The sequence below is a fragment of the Macaca mulatta genome, chromosome 1, assembly GCF_049350105.2.
Source record: "Macaca mulatta isolate MMU2019108-1 chromosome 1, T2T-MMU8v2.0, whole genome shotgun sequence".
In the NCBI taxonomy this organism is placed as follows: domain Eukaryota; kingdom Metazoa; phylum Chordata; class Mammalia; order Primates; family Cercopithecidae; genus Macaca; species Macaca mulatta.
The window spans coordinates 232080864-232105802 of record NC_133406.1 but is presented as its reverse complement, the minus strand read 5'-3'; the positions used below and the strand labels follow the sequence as shown (position 1 = coordinate 232105802).

The following is a 24939-nucleotide window of genomic DNA, read 5'->3' as shown; positions in this document are numbered from 1 at the left end:
AATCCCAGCACTTTGGGAGGCCGAGGAGGGCAGATCATGAGGTCAGGAGATCTAGACCATCCTGGCTAACACGTTGAAATCCTGTCTCTACTAAAAATACAAAAAAAAACAAAAAACAAAAAAAATTAGCCAGGCGTGGTGGCATGCCCCTGTAGTCCCAGCTATTCTACTGTTTAGAATTGTTTTCAATGTCCAAAAATGTGACTGCTTTAGACATGCCAAATGAGACTAATTTAAATAACCTAAGATTGCTCCAATTACCTCTGGTTTTTCAGGTGGTACAATGTATAAATCAAAGAAAAGAAGCTGGTGCATAAAACCCAGCTGGCTGAAGAAGTTAAAAATAAAACTCTACAATGATATGGTTTGGGGAAAAACATCAGAGTCCCATTTAGACATGTTAAGTGTTAGGTGCTCACTGGACATCTGAGTGGAGATACAAGGAAGGCAGCTAAGTAGGTCTGGACTAAAGATAACATTTTAACTCTTTATTTACATAATTTTTTTTTTAAACAGAGTCTCACACCCATCACCCAGGCTGGAGAGCAGTGGCACAATCTTGGCTCACTGCAGCCTCGACTTTGCAAGCTCAGGCAATCCTCCCACCTCAGCCTCTCAAGTAGCTGGGACTACAGACGCACATCACCATGCCTGGCTAATTTATTGTATTTTTAATAGAGACGGGGTTTTGCCATGTTGCGCAGGCTCGTCTTGAACTCCTGGGATCAAGCAATTCGCTCGCCTCAGCCTCCCACAGTGCTAGGATTACAGGTGTAAGCCACTGTGCCCAGCCTGCATTTAGGTAATTTTTAAAGCCATGTATCCTAGGGAGTTATGTAGAAATTCAACAAATATTTATCAGACACCTATTATGTGCTGGAGATAGAGCAGTAAACCAAAGAGTCAAAATTCTCTGTCATTCAGGACTTTACATTCTGGTGGAAGAAACAAGACAATAAGCAATAAAAATAAAGATGTAGCCAGGCACGGTGGCTCATGCCTGTAATCCCAGCACTTTGGGAGGCCAAGGCAGGTGGATCGCCTGAGGTCAGGAGTTCAAGACCAGCCTGGCCAATATGGTGAAACCCCATCTCCACTAAAAATTAAAAAATTAGCTGGGTGCAGTGGCGGGCGCCTGTAATCTCAGCTACTCGGGAGGCTGAGGCAGGAGGATCACTTGAACCCAGGAGGTGGAGGTTGCGGTGAACTGAGATTACGCCACTGCACTCCAGCCTGAGCAACAAGTAGCGAAATTTATAAACAAATTTCGAAATTTAAAAATAAATAATAAATAAATAAAATAAAGATGTAGTTTGTGATGAAGACAAGTACTCTAGGGGAAAACAGCAGAGTAAGGACAAAGTGGAGCCAAGACTGAGGGTCAAGGTAGGCCTCTCACTGAGACTCAAAAGCGGGAGAGTGAGCTACAGATATTTGGAGAAATACATCCCAGGCAGAAGGAACAGTCAGTGCAGAGGTCTTAATGACCATCACAAGGGCAGTTTCCCTGGAGCAACAACGGATGGATTTAAGAGGAAAGAAGAACTGGAGATCTGGGTACAGACAACTCTTGCTGAGAAGTTTTGCTGCAAAGGATGCAGAGAAATCAGCAATAGCTGGCAGAGTATCTGTTTTAAGATTGGAGAAAAGCGGCATGTTTGTATGCTGCTGGGAAAGATCCAGCAGAGAATGAAACATCAACATTATGAGAGACAGGAAATTACTATGTGAGGGGGCACAGGTGGCGCCTCAGAGAGTTCCCTGAACAGCTGGTCTATATACAAGCAGTGGGGAAAGCACAGGATGCCCTGGAAGGTAGCAAGATGTGGTAGGAGTCTGCAGAAGGGCTCTTAAGACTGTTCTGATTTTCTCATGTAAGCAGGAAGCCCAGCATGAGGCCAAGGAGGAAGTATGAAAGGGCAATGTATGAAACAGGCATCTAAGAAACTGCACAAGTGAATGGACTTGCCCAGGAGCCTTAAGGGTCCATTCGACGTTTATTAACCAATTGGGAATTGATACTAAGAAACTCACCAAATCTGAGACATAAAGGCTGACTCTGACTTTCTACAATAAATAAAAACTTCTTTAACAAACTGCTGAAAATGGTCAGTGTCTAACATACTTGAATATACAATACTTGGGGAGAGTTGTAATTTCTCCAAATAATGTGTTGAAAGAGACTGCATCCCATTTTCACACCATATTCATAACTGCTTCATTGTACATAACTTGAAGGGAGTCATCAGTCATTGAAGGATTTAATAACCTTAGGCTGAAGTTAACTCCCTTACGTCAGACCACAGTACACAAAAGCAAGGTTTTAATTACATATTGCAATAGTAAAACATCTTATATTCTTATTCACAGAAGTACACATTTAGTTTAGTTATATTCTTATTCACAGAAGTACAAATTTGCACAAAAAGATTATCTAACAGCACTCAATCACCAAGAACTGCCATATAAAAATCTATTTCTAGCAATACGGTGCTGGTTGCACAACTCTATGAACACAGATGGTCCCCAACTGAAGATGGTCTAACATGATTTTTTCAAATTAACAACAGTCCAAAAGCAATACGCATTCAGCGGAAAACATACTCTAGGTAACCCATACAACTATTCCATTTTTCACTTTCAGTGCAGGGCACAGCGACTAACGCCTATAATCTCAACACTTTGGAAGGCCAAGTCAGGAGGATTGCTTGAACCAACGAGTTTGAGAGGAGCCTGGAGAACATGAGACCCTTATCTCTACAAAAAATTTAAAGCCAGGCATGGTGGCTCATGTCTGTAATCCCAACACTTTAGAAGGCAAAGGAGGATCACCTGAACTCAAGAGTTGAAAACCAGCCTGAGCAACACGGTGAAACCCGTCTCTACTAAAATCACAAAAATCAGCTGGGCGCAGCACCTGCTACTGTAATCCTAGCTACTTGGGAGGCTGAGGCAGAAGAATCCCTTGAACCCAAGAGATGGAGGTTGCAGTGAGCCGAAATTACACCACTGCACAGACTCCATCTCAAAAAATAAATAAATAAAATTAAAATTAAAAAATTAGCCAGGCATAGTGGCACACACCTGTAGCCTCCCAGCTACTCCAGAAGCTAAGGTGGGAGGATCACTTAAGCTTGGGAGCTATGATCGTGCCACTGGACAAAACATCCATCTGTCTGTCCATTTGTCCGTCCATCCATACATTCATACATACATATAAACCATGAGATATCCAACACTTTCTTACATAACAGGATTTATGTTAGAAGATTTTGCCCAACTGTAGGCTAATGCAAGTGTTCTGAGCATGCGTAAGGTAGGCTAGGCTAAGTTATGGAGGTTGGTAGGTTAGGTGAATTCAATTCATTTTCGACATGTATTTTCAACTTAGGATGGGTTTACTGAGACACAACTCCATCTTAAGTCAAGGAGCAGCTGTATACTGGAAGCCACTGATTTGTATACTTTTTAAATGAGTGAGTTATCTCGTATAGGAATTTTCTCTCAATAAAGCTTTTTTTAAAATCTATTCCAAGCTTTTAATCTAAAGAAATAGTTTTATCAAGTAAAAAATTGATTTTTTTTTTTTTTTAGTTTCTTTGTTGAAATTTCAATGGAAAATGGAGCAAATTAAGTATGTTCTGACAGCTTATGAATATAAACTTTGTGGAGACTCAGAATTCTTTCAGAATGAAGGGCAGAATTGAGGATGCAGTTTTTGGCCTTTGGTTCGGTTGTTTTTCTTCTTTAGTTGAATAAAGTTTATAGTTTCTGACATTCCTGCTTTATCCCTTTGATGAAGACATACTGGAATCACTTTGACTAAAATAAACAGCAAATTTCCGGTTGTAGATAGCTACAAATAACTCCTCTATCCTATTACAGACATTCATCAGCAAGACTGAGTAACAAACCAACACCTGGATAAAAAGGAAAGGATACAATATCACAAGTACTAATTCAGGTAATATCACATTTCTTAGAGTTATGACACGTCAAAGGAATTTTATACTTCAAATCTAAACAGCAGGCAAGGAATTTATATTTTTTCCCTGAGACAGGAAAGATAATTCAATAATTTCCCCACTGAAGTTTCAGTTCCCATGCCAGAATGTGAGAAGTGAGAGTTCTTCACCTTGAAAATCAAATCACCACAGGGACTAAAAATAAAGGTTATATTCTTCCAAGCAAAGCGATTACAAGACTGACAACTCAAGATGCCCATGGAAGGAGCAATGGATACAGAAAAAAAACAAAAAACTACTAACAGACTTAGCCACTTCCAAAATGGAAACTGTAAATGTGGGAAACTCAGTGAACTGCCCTACACTTGGATCTCATTTTGTGTAACCCAAGAGGCTAACATCTGTTCTGCCTCCTTCATAAGGTAGTTGTAAGGATGGAACTAGAGGCCAGTAAAGGCTGTTCGGTAGGTGTAAAGTCTTCTGCCAAGGGAAGTATAATCCTCACTTCATTCTCAAAAAACTCAGTCTCTGTGCTGATAGTCTTCTGCATGTATAAAATTTATACTCTGTATTAGTCCGCCATAACAGAATACCACAAACTGGGTGGCTTAAACAGCAAAAATTTATCGCTTGCAGTTTTGGAGGCTCGAAGTCCAAGATCAAGGTGCCAGCAGATTCACTTTCTAAGTGAGGGCTCTCTTCCTAGCTTGCAAATGGCCACCTTCTGGGGCCGTGTCCTTACATGTCAGAGTGAGCACTGGTCAGCTCTGGTCTGTCTTCCTCTTCTTATAAAGACACTAATCCCATCATGAAGACTCCCACCCTCAGGATCCCATGTAAACCTACCTACCTCCCAAAGGCTCCACCTCCAAATACGACAGCACTTGGGGAAAGGGAAGCTAGGACTTGAACATAGGAATTTTGAGGCAATGCAATTCAGTCCACGGCACTCGCCTACACAATTTCTTTACTGATTGTCTCTAGGCAGAAATTAAACCTTTGTATCGAGAGAGAAAGGCAGTTTTAAAGGCTGGCTTTAAAGGGGATTGAAGGTAGCTTACTGAGATTTAGACAATGTAAAATAAAATTTAAAAACAGATGAGGGTATTTGGTGGAGAACAAAAGCTAAGAAGTATTAAGTATTTACCTTTGAGCATAGTCCTTAGGTTAACACCTAGTCTCACGGGTCACACAGGCTACAAAGCCTTTACTTTTACTTACACAATATTGCTTCGCTTTTCCTTGGAACAAAGGAAAAAGTGGAAGAGAAGGAGAATCGAAAACATGAAACCATGAATGAGCTGCTACATGAAGTATGTATTCATGTTCATTTTGTACCTTTTGTTAGATGTGGCCAAAATTTTATTTTATTTTACTTTATTTATTTTTTTTTGAGACAGAGTCTCGCTCTGTAGCCAGGCTGGAACGCAGTGGTGCGATCTCAGCTCACTGCAACCTCTGCCTCCCAGGTTCAAGGGGTTCTCCTGCCTCAGCCTCCTGAGTAGCTGGGACTACAAGCGTACACCACCATGCCCAGTTAATCTCTGTATTTTTAGTAGAGATGAGACTTTACCATGTTGGCCAGGATGGTCTCGATCTCTTGATGTGATCCACCCGGCTCCGCCTCCCAAAGTGCTGGGATTACAGGCATGAGCCAACATGCCCGGCCAGCCAAAATTTTATAAGCAAATGGCTCAAAGGAAACTTGATGAGTTACAGGATTCTAAATCTGTAAGTTAGAAAACAAACCAAAGGTCTGTTTTCTTCTGGTACCAAGAGCTAAGAAAAGTTTATCCTCTATGTTCTCATAAAGAAAGCAGTTTAACACGGTGAACAGCAGCCTTGGGAACCCCTTTATAAACAATTCAGTACACACAAACACTGTTCCACAAGTGTTCATACAAGTCAATGGCCTCAAATCAATACAAGTAAAGCAAACCTGCCAAAAATAAGAAATGCAAAGCCTTCCTTTTTAGGGCTCACCATAATGAGGAGTTCTTAATGAGGGGGTTCATGGATAGGCTTCAAGGGTTACATAAACCAACTGCAATTTATGTACTCTAACAGTCACAAATTATGTTGTGGGAGAAAGATCATATATTACACCAATACTAAAAAAAGTCCATGATAAAAATAAAGTTAAGGACCTGTATCAAGAATTAACGAACCATCAGGAGAGCCTATCCAAACCATCTTAACAACCAAGGCACTGGGTACTTATATGCCACAATTAGGTTGATGTTAAATTCCAACAAGTAGCTAGTACTGGATAAATGCAGAGTCAAACGCTCTAACTTAGCTTACCCTGGAAGCAGTTCTAACCTCCTCTAAAAAGTGCACAGTACCCATTGCATAGTAAGCCCTTGAATATGCACTGCTGCGATTATTACTGGATATACTACAAACTCCAAGGACAGGATCAAATCTTTTGCATTTCTGAGTTCCTTGATCATTAAAATAAATGGTCCTCAATAAACAAAGAAAGTAATACAAACATTTAACTCTACATAGATCTAGCAAATAAAGACCTTAGCAGAATGGGTTTATTTCTAAAAATTGAAACGTATACCTTTGTTTTACAAAATGAAATGTTTTGGAAAATGAAGAACACAGGGAAACTGAGAAGAAATAACACTTATATGGAACCACTAACAAATTAATACTACGGTCATCCCTTGGTATCCAAGGGGAATTGGTTCCAGAATCTCCACAGATATCAATAGCTAGACACTCAAGTCCCTTATATAAAATGGTACAGTATCTGCACATAACCTACTCACATTCTCCCATATACTTTTTTCTTTTTTTGTTTGTTTTGTTTGTTTGAGATGGAGTCTCACTCTGTCACCCACGCCGGAGTGCAGTGGTGTGATCTCGGCTCACTGCAACTACTGCCTCCCAGTTCAAGCGATTCTCCTGCCCCAGACTGCCACGTAGCTGGGACTAGAGGCGCCCGCCACCACACCTGGCTAATATTTTTGTATTTTTAGTAGAGACAAGGTTTCACTATATTGGTGCTGGTCTCTAACTCCTGACCTCAGTGATCTGTCCGCCTTGGCCTCCCAAAGTGGGAGATCACGCATGGGATTACATGCGTGAGCCACCGTACTCGGCCCAGTATACTTTAAAAATAATCTCTAGATTACGTATAATACCTAATACAATATAAATGCTATATTTTTTAATTTGTGTTTTTTCTAAACATTTTTGCCCCATAGTTGACTAAATGACACAGAAGCCAAGAATACAAAGGGCTTACTGTAGCATATTTTACATGAACCCTAACCTATCATTGTACCAGAATTATGCCCATTTAAAAATCTAATTAGATTGTATTATTCCTTTTTAAATCTAAACTTTATGCTTTCTCCTTACAAGACAGAGAACGAGGCACATGTAATACATAAGATTTATGGTCCTCGTTTCTCCTGCTCCATGACAAATAGTAGAGAAAATAAAAACTATAATACAGCTGGCATCAAAAATGAGCAGTTACATGAAAAAAAAAATTAATAACTAAGAAGGGCTAAAATCCACTACACTGACACCACCAAATGGTAGCAAGTATGTGGAGCAACAGAAACTCTCATTCATTGCTTGTGGGAATGCAAAATGACAGACACCTCGGAAGACAGCATGGCAGTTTCTTACAAAGCTAAACATGCTCTTACCATGCAACACAGAAATCACACACCTTCATATTTACTCAAAGGAGCTGAAAACTCATCTCACCACAAAAAACTGCACACAGATGTTTAAAGCAGCTTTATTCATCAGTGCCAAAACCTGGAAGCAATCCAGATGTCCTTCAGTAGGTAAGTGGATAAATAAACTTCAACACATCTACATGATGGAATATTATCAGTGATAAAAAGTAGGGAGCTATCATGCTCACAGAGACATGGAGAAACCTTAAGAGAAGTAAACCAATCTGAAAAGACTACATACTGTAGGAGGCCGACTATATGACATCTGGAAAAGTAAACCTATGGAGATATTAAAAAAGATCAGCAGTGGCCAGGGGCTTGGGGGCAGAGAGGGAGGGATATATAGGGAGAACACAGGGCATGTTTAGAGCAGTAAAGACTCTTCTATATGAGACTGTAATGGTAGATGCATGTCATCAAACATTTCAAAACCCATGGAATGTATAACACCAAGAGTGAACCTTAACATACACTACAGACTGTAGTTATAAATAATGTATCAATATTGGCTCATCAACAGTAACAATGTACCAAACTAAATCAAGACATTAATAGGGGAAACTGGGAATTGGGGAGATACGGGAACTCTGTACTTTCTACTCAATTTATCTGTAAACCCAAAACCATTCTAAAAAATAGTCTACTGATTTAATGTTTTAAAATGTTCTAATGTTTTAATCTATCATATACAATAAAATGCTACTTATCTAAATGCTTAAATGTTAGGCCTGTTAGCAAAACTGAAGAACACCAGTTTTCTTGCCCCCTGCCCAATAAAAAGGCCAGATTGCTTTAATCCTTATATTTTCCAGCACTTTTAGTTCTCCTTTTCCATTCAAAGAGCCAGGAAGTGCTAGCCAGAGCAATCAGGCAACACAAAGAAATAAAAGGTATCCAAACAGGAAAAGAAGAAGTCAAGCTATTGCCCTTTGCTGACAATATGATTCTATACCTAGAAAACCCTCAAGACATCATCAAAAGGCTCCTGGTACAATAAACAACTTCAGTAAAGTTTCAGGATACAAAATCAATGTACAAAACTCACAGCATGTCTATACACCAATAATGTTCAAGCTGAGAGCCAATCAAGAATGCAATCCTATTTCTAATAGCCATAAAGAAATAAAATAACTAGGAATACATCTAACCAAGGAGGTGAAAGATCTCTGCAAAGAGAACTAGAACCCACTGCTAGAAGAAATGATAGATGGGCTGGGCGGGGTGGCTCACGCCTGTAATCCAAGCACTTTGGGAGGTCGAGGCAGGGAGATCACAAGGTCAGGAGTTCAAGACCAGCCTGATCAATATGGTGAAACCCCATCTCTACTAAAAATACAAAAATTAGCCAGTCGTGGTGCCCATACCTGTAGTTCTAGCACCTCTGGAGACTGAGGCAGGAGAATCATTTGAACCTGGGAGGCAGAGGTTGAAATGAGCCCATACCTGTAGTTCTAGCTCCCCTGGAGACTGAGGCAGGAGAATCATTTGAACCTGGGAGGCAGAGGTTGAAATGAGCCAAGATCACGCCTCTGCACTCACACCTAGGTGACAGAGCAAGACTCTATCTCAAACAAAAAAAAAAGAAAAAGAAAAAGAAAAAAAGAGAAAAAAAATGACAGATGACACAAATGGAAAAACATTTGATGCTCATAGATTGGAAGAATCATTAAAATGAAAAAATCATTAAAATGACTACACTTTCCTAAGCAATCTACAGATTTAATGCTATTCCTATCAAACTACTAATGCCATTTTTCACAGAACTAAACAAAGTAATTCCAAAAGTCATATGGAACCAAAAAAACTGCCCGAAGAGCCAAAGAAATCCTAAGGGGGGGGGGGGGGGGGAACTGGCGGCATCACATTACCCAACTTCAAACTATACTATAAGGCTACAGTAACCAAAACAGGATGGTACGGGTACAAAAACAGACACATAGACCAGTGAAACAGAACACAGAACCCAAAAATAAAGTCATACAACTACAGCCATCTGATCTTTCACAATGCTGACGAAAACAAGCAATGGGTAAAGGACTGCCTACTCAATAAATGATGCTGGGATAGCTGGCTAGCCATATGCAGAAGAATGAAACTGGATCCCTACCTTTTCCCATATATAAACATTAACTCAAGGTGGATTAAAGATTTAAATGTAAGACCATAAACTGTAAAAATCCCAAAAGAAAACCTAAAAAACATCATTCTGACCCTTGGCTTTGGGAAATAATTTATGACTAAGTCCTCAAAAGCAACTGCAACAAAAACAAAAATTGACAACTAGGACTTAATTAAACTAAAGAGCTTCTGTACAGCAAAAGAAACTATCAACAAAGGCGGGGCATGGTAGCTCAGGCCTGCAATCCCAGCATTTTGGGAGGCCCAGGGGGGTGGATCACCTGAGGTCAGGAGTTTGAGATCTGCCTGAGCAACATGGTGAAGCTCCATCTCTACTTTAAAAAAAAAAAAAAAAAAAAAAATTAGCCAGGCATGGTGGTGGGTGCCTGTAATCCCAGCTATTTGGGAGGCTGAGGCAGAGAACTGCTTGAACCTTGGAGGCAGAGGTTGCAGTGAGCTGAGATCACGCCACTGCACTCCAGTCTGGGTAACAGGGTGAGACACCATCTCAAAAAAACAAAACTGTCAACAAAGTAAACAGACAACCTACAAAATAGTAGAAAATGTTTACATATCATGCATTTGACAAACGTCTAATGCCAGAATCTATAAGGAACTTAAAACAATACAACAAGCAAAAAAGAACCCCATTACAAAGTAAGCAAAAGGCATTAACAGACATTCCTCAAAAGAAGACATACAAGTGGCCAACAAATATGATAAAATGTTTACATCATTACTCATGAGAGAGATGCAAATCAAAACCAAAATGAAATATCGTCTCACACCAGTCAGAACGGCTATTATTAAAAAGTCAAAAAACAGCAGACACTGGTGAGGCTGGGGATAAAAGGGAACAGTTATACATTGTTGGTGGGAATGTAAATTTGTTCAGCCACTGTGGAAAGCAGTCTGGAGATTTCTCAAAGAACTCAGAACTGCCATGCAAACCAGCAATCCCATTACCGGGTATACATGCAAAAGAAATTAAATTGTTCTACCAAAAATACAGATGCACTCATATGTTCACTGCAGCACTATTCACAATACCAAAGACATGGAATCAACCTAGGAACCCAGCAATGATGGACTGATAAAGAAAATGTGGTACAGGCTGGGTGCAGTAGCTCATGCCTAATTCCAGCACTATGGGAGGCAGAGGTGAGCAGATCACCTGAGCTCGGGAGTTGGAGACTAGCCAGGGCAACATGGTAAAACCCTGTCTCTACTAAAAATACAAAAATTAGCCAGGTGTGGTGGCACACATCTGTAGTCCCAGCTACTCAGGAGGCTGAGGCAAGAGAATCACTTGCACCTGCGAGGTGGAGGTTGCAATGAGCTGAGATTGTGCCACTGAATTCCAGCCTAGGCAACAGAGACTCTCCAATAAATAAACAAACAAGGCTGGGAGCGGTGGCTCATGCCTATAATCCCAGCACTTTGGGAGGCCGAGGTGAGTGGATCACCTGAGGGTCAGGAGTTCGAGACCAGCCTAGTCAACATGGTGAAACCCCATCTCTACTAAAAATACAAAAAAAATTAGCTGGGCGTGGTGGCGGGTACCTGTAGTCCCAGATATTTGGGAAGCTGAGACAGGAGAATCGCTTGAACCCAGGAGGCAGAGATTGCAGTGAGCCAAGATCACGCCACTGCATTCCAGCCTGGGCAACAGTGAAACTCTGTCTCAAAAAATGAATAAACAGGCCGGGCGTGGTGGCTCAAGCCTGTAATCCAGCACTTTGGGAGGCCGAGACGGGCGGATCACAAGGTCAGGAGATCGAGACCAGCCTGGCTAACACGGTGAAACCCTGTCTCTACTAAAAAATACAAAAAAAAAAAAAAAAAACTAGCCAGGTGCAGGGGTGGGCCCCTGTAGTCCCAGCTACTCGGAAGGCTGAGGCAGGAGAATGGTGTAAACCCGGGAGGCAGAGCTTGCAGTGAGCTGAGATCCAGCCACTGCACTCCAGCCTGGGCGACAGAGTGAAACTCCGTCTCAAAAAATAAAAATAAAAATAAATAAATAAACAAACAAATAGAAAATGTGGTACATATATACACCATGGAATACTATACTACCTTTAAAGAGAATGAAACCATATCCTTTCCAGCAACATAGATGTAGCTGGAGGCCATTATCCTAAGCAAATTAACACAGAAATAGAAACCCAAATACCACATGTTCTCACTTATAAGTGGGAGTTAAACAATGGGTACTCATGGACATAAAGATGGCAACAACAGACACTGTGGACTGCTAGAGAGGGAAGGCGGGAGAAGGATTGAAAAACTGTTAGGTACTCTGTTCACTCACTACCTGGCTAATGGGATCATTCATATCCCAAACCTCAGCACCACAGTATATACTCATGCAACAAACCTACACATGTACCACTTGAATCTAAAAATAACAGCTGAAGGCCAGGCACAGTGGCTCATGTCAATAATCCCAGCACTTTGAGAGGCTGAGGCGAGTGGATCACCTGAGGTCAGGAGTTCGAGACCAGACTGGCCAACATGGTGAAACCCCATCTCTACTAAAAATGGAAAAATTAGCAGGGCGTGGTGGCGGGTGCCTGTAGTTCCAGCTACTCAGGAAGCTGAGGCAGGAGAATAGCTTGAACCCAGGAGGCAGAAGTTATAATGGGCTGAGATTGCGCCACTGCACTCCAGCCTGAGAAACAGAGCAAGACTCCGTCTCAAAAATAAAAAATAAAATAAAAGCAGTTGAAATTATCAAAAAGAAAAAAATTGCAAATAAAATGTAATGGATGTACTACTGAAAAAAATAGTAAGATCTAACTAAACTCAAATTGCTCTTGCACTCAACACACTTAAGAGTAAATACCGTTACAGTCCTTTCCACAAACATCTAACATATCGAGAAAGGTGAATATTTCATTACTGAACATTTACTTTAAGAATTATGTGAGAATTATGATCTGTAGAGCACAGGCTCTGAAAGAAAGGACGTTGGCTAGATAAGTGGCCAAAAAACATACACATAAAATGAAAACTTGTCTGCATCACTTTCCTTCCACTCAAAAAAGAAGGTAACAGTAAGAAATAAATAGCAAAAAACAAAAGAAAAAAATGTTCAAATGTTCAATCTAGATACAGGTTTTTCTGTATAATTTAATCAATTAATAAATAAATACACATGTATCTTTCTTCCCCCAACCACACCCCCACACACAACTTTTTAAAGTTCCTGGATAATGTTCTGAACTATTTTTTTATGTTTTACATGTAACTTATGCAAATCATTCACTTTACTAAGCAAATGAACAGTAGTATCTGTGGCCAAAAATAATAAGATTTAAAATTCTGAGTCCTTCCAAAAGAAGAACTTGTATTAAATCTTTGGAATAGAAAAAAAAAAAGTTCATATTAGGGAGTAGATCTGGGTATTGAAGGGCCTGTCTTTTTTTGTTGGTAATGCCAAAGAATGTCGTCACATAAGACTCATCTTATAATACTATATATGTATGTTATCAATTACATATATTTAACATTTTAAGTGAAAGCAAGTTTATTAAGAAAGTAAAGGAATAAAGAATGGTACTCTTTAGGCAGAGCAACAGCCTATATTTAACATTTTTTAAATGTTTAAAATGATAAAGCTGGTGAATAAAACAACAAAAACATCTTTGAGTGATATAGATCAGCAGAATTTCTCCAGTCTCATTCCTGAGAGACCACCACATAAAAATAACTTGATTATCTGCTTCTGTATGTAAAACTCAGGTTGTTTGTGCAAAACATAAACTGCCCCAACTAAGAAATCCTGAGGAACATGCAAAAGGAGGTACTTTCACTGTCATTTTATTAAAAGGCACACAAGTCAAGTCATTACTGCTGCTGAGGTTCAAAACCAGCAGAGACCTGAATATACCACTGTTTCTACCCAGCTATTTTAACATCATTGGTAGATAATGTGGTAAGCTACTGGTAAATACAGCTGTGAACACAGCAGCACACACCATCTAGAGGCTTTTGACTTAAGCAATTTTTCAAATGCACAGTATATTTACATTCTTTTGTTCCTTTGAAGCCCACCAGTCACATATAAATGAACCCTTTCTTAAAATTACAACTACAAAAGCTCATTCATCTTGTGGAAAAGAAGATATGAGAAACAGATCTAATTGGTCAGCTTTAGAACAAGTGATTATTTCGAATCATTAATGGCATAAACACTTTACTTTTTCTATTTTTATTTTTTTAAATAGAGACAGGGTCTCGCTATGTTGCCAAGGCTAGTCTTGAACTTCTGGACTCCAGAGATAGAGATCTTCCCAATATGGCCTCTCAAAATGCTGTGATTTTGAGCCACCGCACCTGGTCCCAACACTTTACTTTTATAATGATCTCCCATACTTACCTATTATATTCTTATTATCTTAACAAGGAGTTTCTGATTAACACTCTAAAATTAAATGTTTTCTACTTTTTTGTTTTTCAATGAGACAGGGTCTTACTCTGTCACTCTGGCTGGAGAGCAGTGGTGCAATCATGGCTCACTGACCTGCTCAGCAATGTCAGTTTCACAAATCATCATGCTCATTTTTATTTGCTTTGTCCTCCTCCACTGGAAAATAAATGCTATGAGAACAGAGACTTCATCTTTTTTGTATCTTCAGCAACTAAAATAGTACCTAGTACATAATTAGTGCTCATCATATTAACTATTCACTGTTTTCCAATGCTAAGCATGGTCCTAAGCATTTCGTAAATCCTGTAAGTAGACTCATTATTTTCTGGTATGAGAAAACAGTCACAGAGGCTAAATAACTTAACCCAGGTGTCACAGTGAGTAAGTGGTAGAACTAAGAATAGAACTCAAATTCAGACAGCCTATTTACCACTACGCTGTACTGAATAAATTAATGAATCACACCAGAGTTCAATGATAACTTTAAAAACTGAGTAAAAGTATGCTAATTTTCCTATTGACTAAACATCGACATTATTGTGTTTTATTATAAATATTTAAGTATGTGAACTATTTCATGGATTAATTAGATTTCAGAGGGCAAGTCTAAGACCCCAATCATCATTAATATGTGGAATTGGATAACATAACCCGAAAAAAGATTTACAAATGAACTTGTGACATAACCTGTTTGAATTGGATATAGGATACCTATTCCCTCCATTGTTCCTTGGATTCAGCAGTCTGCTGCCAATCTAAATGTTTTAATTTCTTTTAATTAGAGAAAACATTTTCTACACGTTACAATTAAATTATCACATTTTCTAGAAAATACTGCACTCTACTGCTTCATTCTAGGTTGTCTGAAGATGGACCAATTTCTCCAATGAATTAAAAAAATCTTAGTCTAAGACAAGCTCTCTTTCTACCCAGCCACCCCCACGAGATGCCACTCCCCCAACAACCCTCAGCCCCCATCTTCTCTCAGCAAACTGGGCCTCTGACAAAGGTACCACATGTATAATATCAGGTTTAGTTATAATCAGATTTCAATCAAGTTTGTTTCTATGACTTTTGCTCCTTTTTAAAAATGCAGTGGATAAGCTGGGCGCGGCGGCTCATGCCTGTAATCCCAGCACTTTGGGAGGCTGAGGCGGGTGGATCATAAGGTCAGGAGTTTGAGACCAACCTCGCCAACATAGTGAAACCCCATCTCTACTAAAAATACAAAAATTAGCCAGGCATGGTGGGTGGCACATGCCTGTAGTCCCAAGCTACTCAGGAAGCTGAGGCTGGAGAATCACTTGAACCCGGGAGACGGAGGTTGCAGTGTAGCCAGAGGTTGCACTCCAGCGTGGGTGACAGAGTAAGACTCCATCTCAAAAAAAATAAAAATAAAAATAAATGTAGTAGATAATAACAGCTCTGGACAGTAGTATCTACTCAATAGGAAAGCAGACAATAAAGAGACCAGACCATTGAGAACCTATGTCAGTCACATTACAATCTATGTTACAGCCTGAAAAGCCTGACTTTTGTTACATGCCTATATTCAAACACTCAAATCTACTCATAAATACTTTCTAATAACTTGAAACCAGTAACACTATAAAATATAGTTTGTCGCACATGCCCCGGAGCAGACATTTCTAAAAGCTTCCATTTACCACCCAGCCCATGGCCAAACTGCTGTTGGTCAATGGGTTGCTCAGGTCCTTTTGTACAATGTTAACAAGAGGTAAGACACGAGGGGGGAACATTCTAGCCACCTTATCTCCAATGATGCTAACATTTATTTCTGTTTGAGTTTTACAAACTAATCCTAGACTAGTAAACAAAGAACCCATTTTTTATTGTTGATTTTTACACAAAATACTGGCTTCCTATGTAATTATAAAATGGATGGCTCTATCGGCTTCTCAGACTACACAATAGCAAGCAAAACCCTTTGGCCTTGGAAAAGCATGGTAAATATAATACCTACTAATAAGCTACATGGTTTACCAATTTCCTCAAAACCAAAAATAAATCTCTCACAAGTAAACTATTAAATAACAAAAGCTTGTCTTGTTCTATCACTTGCTTAAAAGCAAGCACGGTGGCATGGGAAAGGGATTAAGAAACACAGCCAGTCAAGTCCATAAAACCTCCAGTGTAAGATAAAACTACCCTGTAGGAGCAGCCAATGCATTCTGACCTAACAGCTGTACAGTTGCACTAATTAAAATGAAAAGCTAGTCTGCATCACACACAGGCAATTCACTGAACCTTACTGACAAGCTGATGGGGTTTACCATCACAGTCTTCCCTCCCTAACCTACAATGTAAAAAATAAATTGCCATATAGCTGAAGGTACCGGAATGGGGCTGAGGGGAATACACACACACACAAACACACACACACCCTCCCTCCCTCTTTCAGGCATTTCAGAAATAATCACAATCATGTAGATTGGAACATATCCTATACGCTATAAAAACACACACACAAAGGAAGTGGTACAGCTACATTACGTCAGCTCTTGCCTCAATTCATAAATGCAAAAACCACAAAACAAGACAAAAATCTAAACGGCCTTTTTCTGGAAACCTTAGAGTGAATAAATGTGGGTTAAGTCTTTAAATATGTTATTGAACACTTCTCGCTGATGCATTGCTTTCATCAGCCACGGGGAGGGAAAAAGTGTAATCTCAGTCAATTCTATCATGCAACCAGATCAAATAACATTTCAAGTGCAGCCTGCCAAGCGCCAGCGCCTGCCGGAGTACAATGAGCGCTCAAGTGCTCTGGACTGAAAAACCATCTTTCACTGGGGCCAGGGATCTTTATAAAATAGTTTAAACACTACTAAATTACAGAGTTAGAAAAAAAAATACAAGCTCAAATCTGCTGGCCCCACACTATTGTGAAGTTGCTGTTAAGCATCTAAAAATCTGCCTTGTGTAATTTACTAGGCAATGTAAATATTCAGAAAGGCAACTGCCTCTTAGAGCCTAAATCTAACACATGCATAAAAATGTAGAGTTAGTTATGCTTCTGGAAATAATTGCCCACAGATCAATGTGCTTACATGGGATATTGTTCCCATCTGTAAGGTTTCAAATAATGTCTACTTTAAATTTGGAGTTTCCAGAAAGAGAGGAAAAAAAAAAAAAACCAGAACTCAAAACAGTAATTTTGGCAAAGTGAGGACTTCATTAAATCTGTTCTCAACTTTTACTCAGTGTCTCAATCTTAAAACACAGAGGCACACAATTTCAAAGGGAAAACGGAATTTCTCTGTAGACACCCGTGTTCATTTACAGACCATTTTCTAGATTTTCCGTGTGGCTAAAAGGCCTCCAGCCAAACAATGCCCACAGAGCGCGGGGCACATGTGCGCCAGGGAAGCTTAAAGGCTGCAAGTAAAAAAAGTAACCTATTACAGGAGTTTCTTTCTAAGCAAACAAAAAGTGGTCAAGCAGGTCTCCCTACAGTTTCAGAAAACAAGAGTTGAGTAAACAAGAGAGGAGAAACAAGGAAGACAGCACCTCACACTAAAAAATTCTCTTAACAATTTAAACATAAAACAATCTTCAAGACTACCTCCACATTTTAGCTACTCTGGCAAAATAACAGTAGTTTGGTCCAAGAAGAAAATTTCATTTGTCACGTAAGTAGCCTCAAATCAAATCCATCAGATTTATTTTATTTTTAAACTTCAATTTATTCCACAGTAATGCAATGTGAAGTTTCTGATTAAACAGCGACTTCTGCATTATACTCCGCTCAACTTCAAAAGCACTTTCCTTTCAGAAGAGAAATATTTTTTTGTATTTTTAAATAGTGTTTTCTCTACACCTCCTCCCCCCCAAAAAATGTTTTCTGTTCGATTTAACTGAGATTTCCAGAGTTTAGGGCTACTGAAAAACTAGTGAGCCCAACAGAAATGCAATAGGACACGGCAAATACTGACTCCCCGTTCCTGGAAAGCCATCATCATTCTTGGGAACACCCAAGTTCCATCGTTCTAGGGTCGGCTGGAACACTCCGTGCACCCACCCCGAAAGCCCCCCACCCCCCACCCGCACTTGTCCAACTTTCTGGCCCGGCCCGAGACTCGCGTCCCCCTCGAAGCACGAGGCCGCCGGCCACTTGCCTGCGGCCCGCCTGTGGAAGGATCTGAGACCGCAGGGCCTGGTCCTCCTCCTCCTCCAGCGCAGGGCCCCGTCAACTCCGGACCCGTGGAAAGAGGCGGCGTGGGCGGGAAGGTGGGGACTCGGGGAGAGAAGTGCACTTGCTAAAACAAAAGGAAGCCTAAGCGGCCGCAGGGCAGCACCGCACCAGCGCAGGTCCCCGCAGCTCCAGGAGGCGGTGGCCGCGCGGGGCCCCGCCCGCTAGGGATGCGGCCGCTCCGGCCCGCGCCTGCTGCCCACGGCCGTGGCACTCGGCTCACGCTCCTTCAGCCCGGGAGGCCGGGCCACCACTGCCACATGCCGGTGACCCAGACGCCGGGAGAGAAAGAGCAGCCTCCCCGTGACGGCGGCGGCCGGCAAAACCCGGGCTGGAGGCCAGCCCGCTCGACGCGCGCCCCTGCCGGCCGCCGCCGCGCGCGCGCACGCGCACACACACACACACAATGCCAGCTGCAATTTTATCTCCTTCGTTGCTTGGCCGGCCTCCACCCCCCCCATCCAGTCCTTCCTCCCCTCCGACAGCCGGAACTGGGAGCCTGCGTGATTGATGGCAGCTCTTAATAGCGTGGTCAGCTAGAAAATGCATCTGCAAGCAAGACATTAAAGAGGCAGCGCATCCCTGTGAGTGATCAGCATTTCACACATCCTAGAGCTGCCTCTGCTTCTGCCAGGAATATTAATGCCAACCACCTCTGACGTCTAACAAATGCGGATGAAACAACCAACAATCACAGACAAGCTAAACATTTGTTTCAAAGATGCACCGAGAGAAAGCAGCATTGTTTGGTGTCAAACAACACTTTTGACCCCAGTTTTCCTTACACATTAAGAATTCTCTGTAAGTCATTTGTTTAAAAATCTCACCAATCCCTTTTCCACAAGTAAATAAAAATCCATCTGTTAGACAAGACATACTTAAATTGTGCATGATTCAAATTCATCTAATAAGGAAGCAAAATAAATGCACATTCCTTACCATGTGGCTTTAAATAAACATATAACCTACCAGCTACCAGATTCCAGACTCCCTCATTAATTCAGTTTTTCTGTGCATCTTAACAGATTACCAACTGTTAATTTCAAACTAATTTCTTACCCACCCCCAATTAAGTCTGGTTATATATATATATCAACTTGCTAAATTTTATTAAAATTAAAGTACATTTAAACCATGTATTCTCTAGTGGTGATAGCCAAGATCATTTTGTCCTCTCAAAGAAGACATTGTATAGGAATTTTTAAAATGTGTTCCTATAAAATACAAATTCTAAGTATTAAGTTCACTCAGTGTCAACCCAAATTAGAAAGGTGCAACTCAAAATTTGAATGATTACTCCTGGTATCTTCACTATTACACCTTTCCCCTTCCAGGCAAATTTCATGGAACTCTCAAATAACTTCATAAATGTTAATTAGACTTTCCAAGGCCCTATAAAGTGACTGTATTATCGGGTACTCTCTTTCCAATAAATAGAGAAATTTAGACAGATTAAAGTGATTTGCCTGTGGTCTCTCAACAAGATGGCGGTGGGGCCAGGCTGAAGAGAACCCAGGGGTCCTGTCTTGTTGCCACAGATAGCCAAACAGACATGCACATGGCACGTTTGCTATTTAAAGATAACTCTGCTGATCTCTTTTTAAAGACAAATCAAGTTATTCTACAGGACATAGAAATATCTGTCTCAAACTCCTAACACAGCACATGTACTGAGCAAGAGCTGATGAGGCATAATGTCTTTGCCCCCCTGAAAGGTGGCTGTGATCAATACAAATCAGAGATGGTCTGTAGTGCAAATCTAGCTCTGCTATAAGCTCCACTAAACACCATTCCTCAGTGAAACCATCCTGAGGGGGACCTGTGACTTGAAAATCTGCTTCATAACCAAGTGGCTATGAGATTACTCCACATATGTCAGAGATGAAACTGATCCTAAAGCCTTGCTGCAAAGCTACTCCTGTACTTGGACACACTTCCAATTTTCTAACCAGCTATATCCAGACACATGGCACAGGCTGAAAAGAATTTCTTTTTTCTTTTCCGCACACCATTTTAAAAGTTCTGGTTTATACTGAGTTGGAATAGGCTGGTGAGAAGCAGCAAACTGCTCTATTCTGAATTCACACTGTACCTAGTCTCTCAGGGATTCTAAATGCTTTGACAGCATTTTATGCCACTCAAATTCTTTGTGCTCATCTTGCACCCGCTGCTAATCCAACCTGCACCCAGCCCCCCACCTTCCAGTTACACCAGTTTTTCCACTTCCCTCAGGTATAGGGATTTCTACCACAGGTCAGTATGCTCCTTCCCACTAGAGCAGGAATAATCTCCCTGCAGCCCCCAACAGCCACTCACAGACCATTTAAAGCCTCCTTCAGATCTCAGGTCAAACATCACTTTTTCAGAGAAGCTTCCCCTGAGACCCCATTCTAGGTCAAGTTCCTTTAAGTTCTCATAGAACTGTGTTCCTCCTTCACAGCATTGATCTCGGTTTGTAATTCATGGGTGTGATTTTTTTTTTTATTAACACTCATAGCCCCTTCTAAGCACTTCCATAGAGTTCTATATGTTTCCTCATAATGTAGATTTGTATCAGGTACACAAATCTGTGGAATGAATAAATCAACTGAGGTCAACAACACTGCTTTACTCACTCCATATATCCTCTGCACATTTCTTTTTTTATTTATTTTTTATTTTTTTTTGAGACGGAGTCTCACTCTGTCGCCCAGGCTGGAGTACAGTGGCCGGATCTCAGCTCACTGCAAGCTCCGCCTCCCGGGTTCACGCCATTCTCCTGCCTCAGCCTCCCGAGTAGCTGGGACTACAGGCGCCCGCCACCTCGCCCGGCTAGATTTTTTGTGTGTGTTTTTCAGTAGAGACGGGGTTTCACCGTGTTAGCCAGGATGGTCTTGATCTCCTGACCTCGTGATCCGCCCGTCTCGGCCTCCCAAAGTGCTGGGATTACAGGCGTGAGCCACCGCGCCCGGCCCTCTGCACATTTCTTGGCACAAAGAAGCCTATCTCAAATAAGTAGCATCTATGCAAATAAGAATCTCTTCTATTGGCCGGCACGGTGGCTCACGCCTGTAATCCCAGCACTTTGGGAGGTAATCCCAGCACTTGGCAGTCGGGCGGATCATGAGGTCAGGAGATCGAGACCATCCTGGCCAACACGGTGAAACCCCGTTTCTACTAAAAATACAAAAACTTAGCCAGACGTGGTGCCGGGCACCTGTAGTCCCAGCTACTAGGGAGGCTGAGGCTGGAGAATGGCGTGAAACCAGGAGGCGGAGCTTGTAGTGAGCCAAGATCATGCCACTGCACTCCAGCCTGGGTGACAGAGCGAGACTCCATCTCAAAAAACAAAAAACAAATCTCTTCTATTAACCTTTAAAAGCCTAGTAAGCCAAGAGTGGTGGTTCACGCCTGTAGTCCCAGTCACTGAGGAGGCTGAGACAGGAGGATCCTTTGAGCCTAGGAGTTTGAGTCCAGCAACATAACAAGACTAAGTCTCTAAAAAAGCAAAGAAAAATTAAGAAATCTAGTAAAAAGGACTTTTATCCCATTTTATGAAGATATAAATAATTGTGCCTGGGGTTACTCAAAAACACAGAGATCCTCACTAGGGTCCTATTTCCAAGCTACACTTTTTTTTAAGAGTTAATGAAGTATAGAAGCCATTGCTAGTTTATTCAAGCTAAGTTCTTCCTATTACCCGGCCTTTAAGGGATATGCAAACAGCCACAGGTAAACTGAACAGAGGACTAAATCTTGTACACACACAGAGCAATATAAACAGAATATAAAACTTAGAAAGTACTTTGTACACTAGTTTGTCTTCAAAGTCCCTCAGAATCCAAAAGCACTACCAAATTCTGCTGTAAATGAAGGGAGTTCATTCTTACCTTTTACACTGAACTTACTTTATTTTCATGTTTTTTTCTCCAAGTAACAGACCTGACATGGAAGCCTTCGAAAGAACTCTCTCCACCTAGGAACTCAATGGTGGGTCTACTCCTCAAAGTAAAACATTTGTTTTAACCCTCATTAGTATGAGTTTGTAAATTACTTTGTGAAGAGGAGAAATCAAAGTTATTACAACAAAAACTACAATTTTTCAGGTGTTTTGCACATGACCACATGAAAAAGTAAAAGAAAGATTATGCAAGGTAAATGAAAAAAATATTAGATATACCACATCCCTCCCAAATTAATACTCATTATGACTGTCAGCATTCCACAAGGGATTCCTTGGTTCCCACATGTTATCTCCCTGGCCTGGTCTACACCATTGCTTCTTTTTGTCCTAAGCTCCATTCCACACAAATTCCAGCTCTTGGTTTCCATAACACCCATCATTTATCAAAACAACCCTGTCAAGTTGAGTACCATTAACAGATAATGAGAGGAGACAACAGATGTGGCTGGAAGCAAAGCACTCCATATTCTACAGGCCTCAGCATGCAGCCAAGTGAGCTGACATCTGACTTTATTCTAACAGTTATAATTAAATCGAAAGTCTAGTTAAACTAACATTAAAGCTATGACCAGAAACAGCACACAGGAGAAATGTGAAAGCGAACCTTAGCACTAGCTGAACAGGACCCACATTATTCCAGACCCTTAACCAGGAGCAACCACCCTGCATTTACACTCTCCACTACCTTGCTCTGTCACAGCAAAGGAACAATCTTAGCCATATTTTCTAAAGATGGCAACTTTGGGCCACTGCCCAAGACCACCGAGGCAGCAAGGAGACTGCATTTTTACATGCAAGTTCAAGCAGTAGCACTCATTTAATAACATTAATAAGGGTCAAAATTATAACTATCAAGTTAGAGACAACATTCTTTCCCATAGCATTATCCAGTACAACCATTCAGACCAAGTAATTTAGCTCTCCCATATCAAAATGTCAACACCCCAAAGTCACCACGCAAACAGTGCCTCATTCAAGGGGTTGTATTAGTACCAGTTAGCTATGTCCACATAGGATGCTAGGGTGGAAAGGATTTGATCTGTTATCACAGTCTCCCCTTTTATGTACAGTTTTGCTTTCCAAGGCTTCAGTTACCCTCAGTCAACTATGGTTCAAAAACAGGTGACTAAGGCACAGTAAGATACTTTTGAGAGGCCACATTGATATAATTTTCATTACAATGTATTGTTATAATTGTTCTATTTTATTAGTTATTGATAATTTCTTAATTTTCCTTATACATTAAACTTTACGATAGGCAGGTATGTGTAGGAAAATAGTAAAAACAGGGTTCAGTACTATCCAGTTTCAGGAACCCACTGGGGCCTTGGAACACATTCCCAAGGGTAAGATGAAACAACTGTCCTATACAGAATATGGAGGGATATGGTTTGGCTCTATGTCCCCACCCAAATCGCATCTTGTAGCTCCCATAATTCCCATGTGCTGTGGGTGGAAGCCGGTTGGAGACAACTGAATCATGGGAGCGGGTCTTTCCCATGCTGTTTTCGTCATAGCGAATAAATCTCACAACATCTGATGTTTTTGGCTTTTTTGTTGTTGTTGTTGTTTTTGAGGTGGAGTCTCCCTGCCCCCCAGGCTGGAGCACAGTGGCGCAATCTCGGCTCACTACAACCTCCGCTCACCACAACCTCCAACTCCCAGGTTCAAGCAATTCTCCCACCTCAGCCTTTTGAGTAGCTGGACCTACAGACGCATGCCACCACACCCAGCTAATTTTCTATTTTAAGTAGAGATGAGGTTTCACCACGTTGGCCAGCTGGTCTCGAACTCCTGACCTCAGGTGATCCACCCACCTCAGCCTCCCAAAGTGCTGGAATTACAGGCATGAGCCACCGAACCCGGCCAATCTGATGGTTTCAAAAACGGGAGTCTCCCTGCACAAGCTCTCCGTCTCCTTGCCAGCTGTAATCCATAGAAGACCTGACTTGCTCTTCTTTGCCTTGCGCCATGATTATGAGGCCTCCCCAGCCATGTGGAACTGTAAGTCCATTAAACCTCTTTTTCTTCCCAGTCTCTGGTATGTCTTCATCAGCAGCATGAAAACATACTAATATATAAAGTTACAATTTTAAGCAAACTATCTACTTCTTTTGCTTTTCCAATTCACCAAAATGTCACTAGACAACAAAAACTCTAGAGTTTTTAAAACAAAAAAGAAAAATATAAAATTTTTGAAGCTCTTTTAGAATTTATTTTTTTTTTCTTTTATTGAGGCAGGGTCTCACTATGTTGTCCAGGTTGGTCTTGAACTCCTAAGCTCAAGCAATCCACCCACCTTGGCCTCCCAAAGTGCTAAGATTACGGGTGAGCCACTGTACCCAGCCCTCTTATAGATTTTGTTTTAGAGTATATGTTCCTACGGAAAATCCAAGCAATTCCACTTAACAGGCTGAAGGTTTACCAAGTTCTTCTCTAGAACATATGTACAAAAGCATGCACGCATACATAAAAACATATGTATTCATTTGTCTGAGGGTTCACTTGTTGATTTATGTCACAAAGATAAATCCTACTATTTATGTTATACAGCAACTCAC

At 40.9% G+C, this 24939-nt stretch overlaps 1 protein-coding gene across 17 annotated transcripts in view; it reads right to left on the bottom strand.

Moving 5' to 3' along the window:
• The window catches only part of RERE (arginine-glutamic acid dipeptide repeats), a 469651-nt gene that overhangs the window by 332038 nt on the left and 112674 nt on the right, over positions 1–24939 (bottom strand). For 4 of the 17 annotated variants that reach the window (XM_077988736.1, XM_028843495.2, XM_077989083.1 and 1 more), the window contains exon 1: positions 18362–18918. The gene's annotated coding sequence lies outside the window, so the exon portion shown is untranslated. 17 annotated transcript variants of the gene reach the window in all.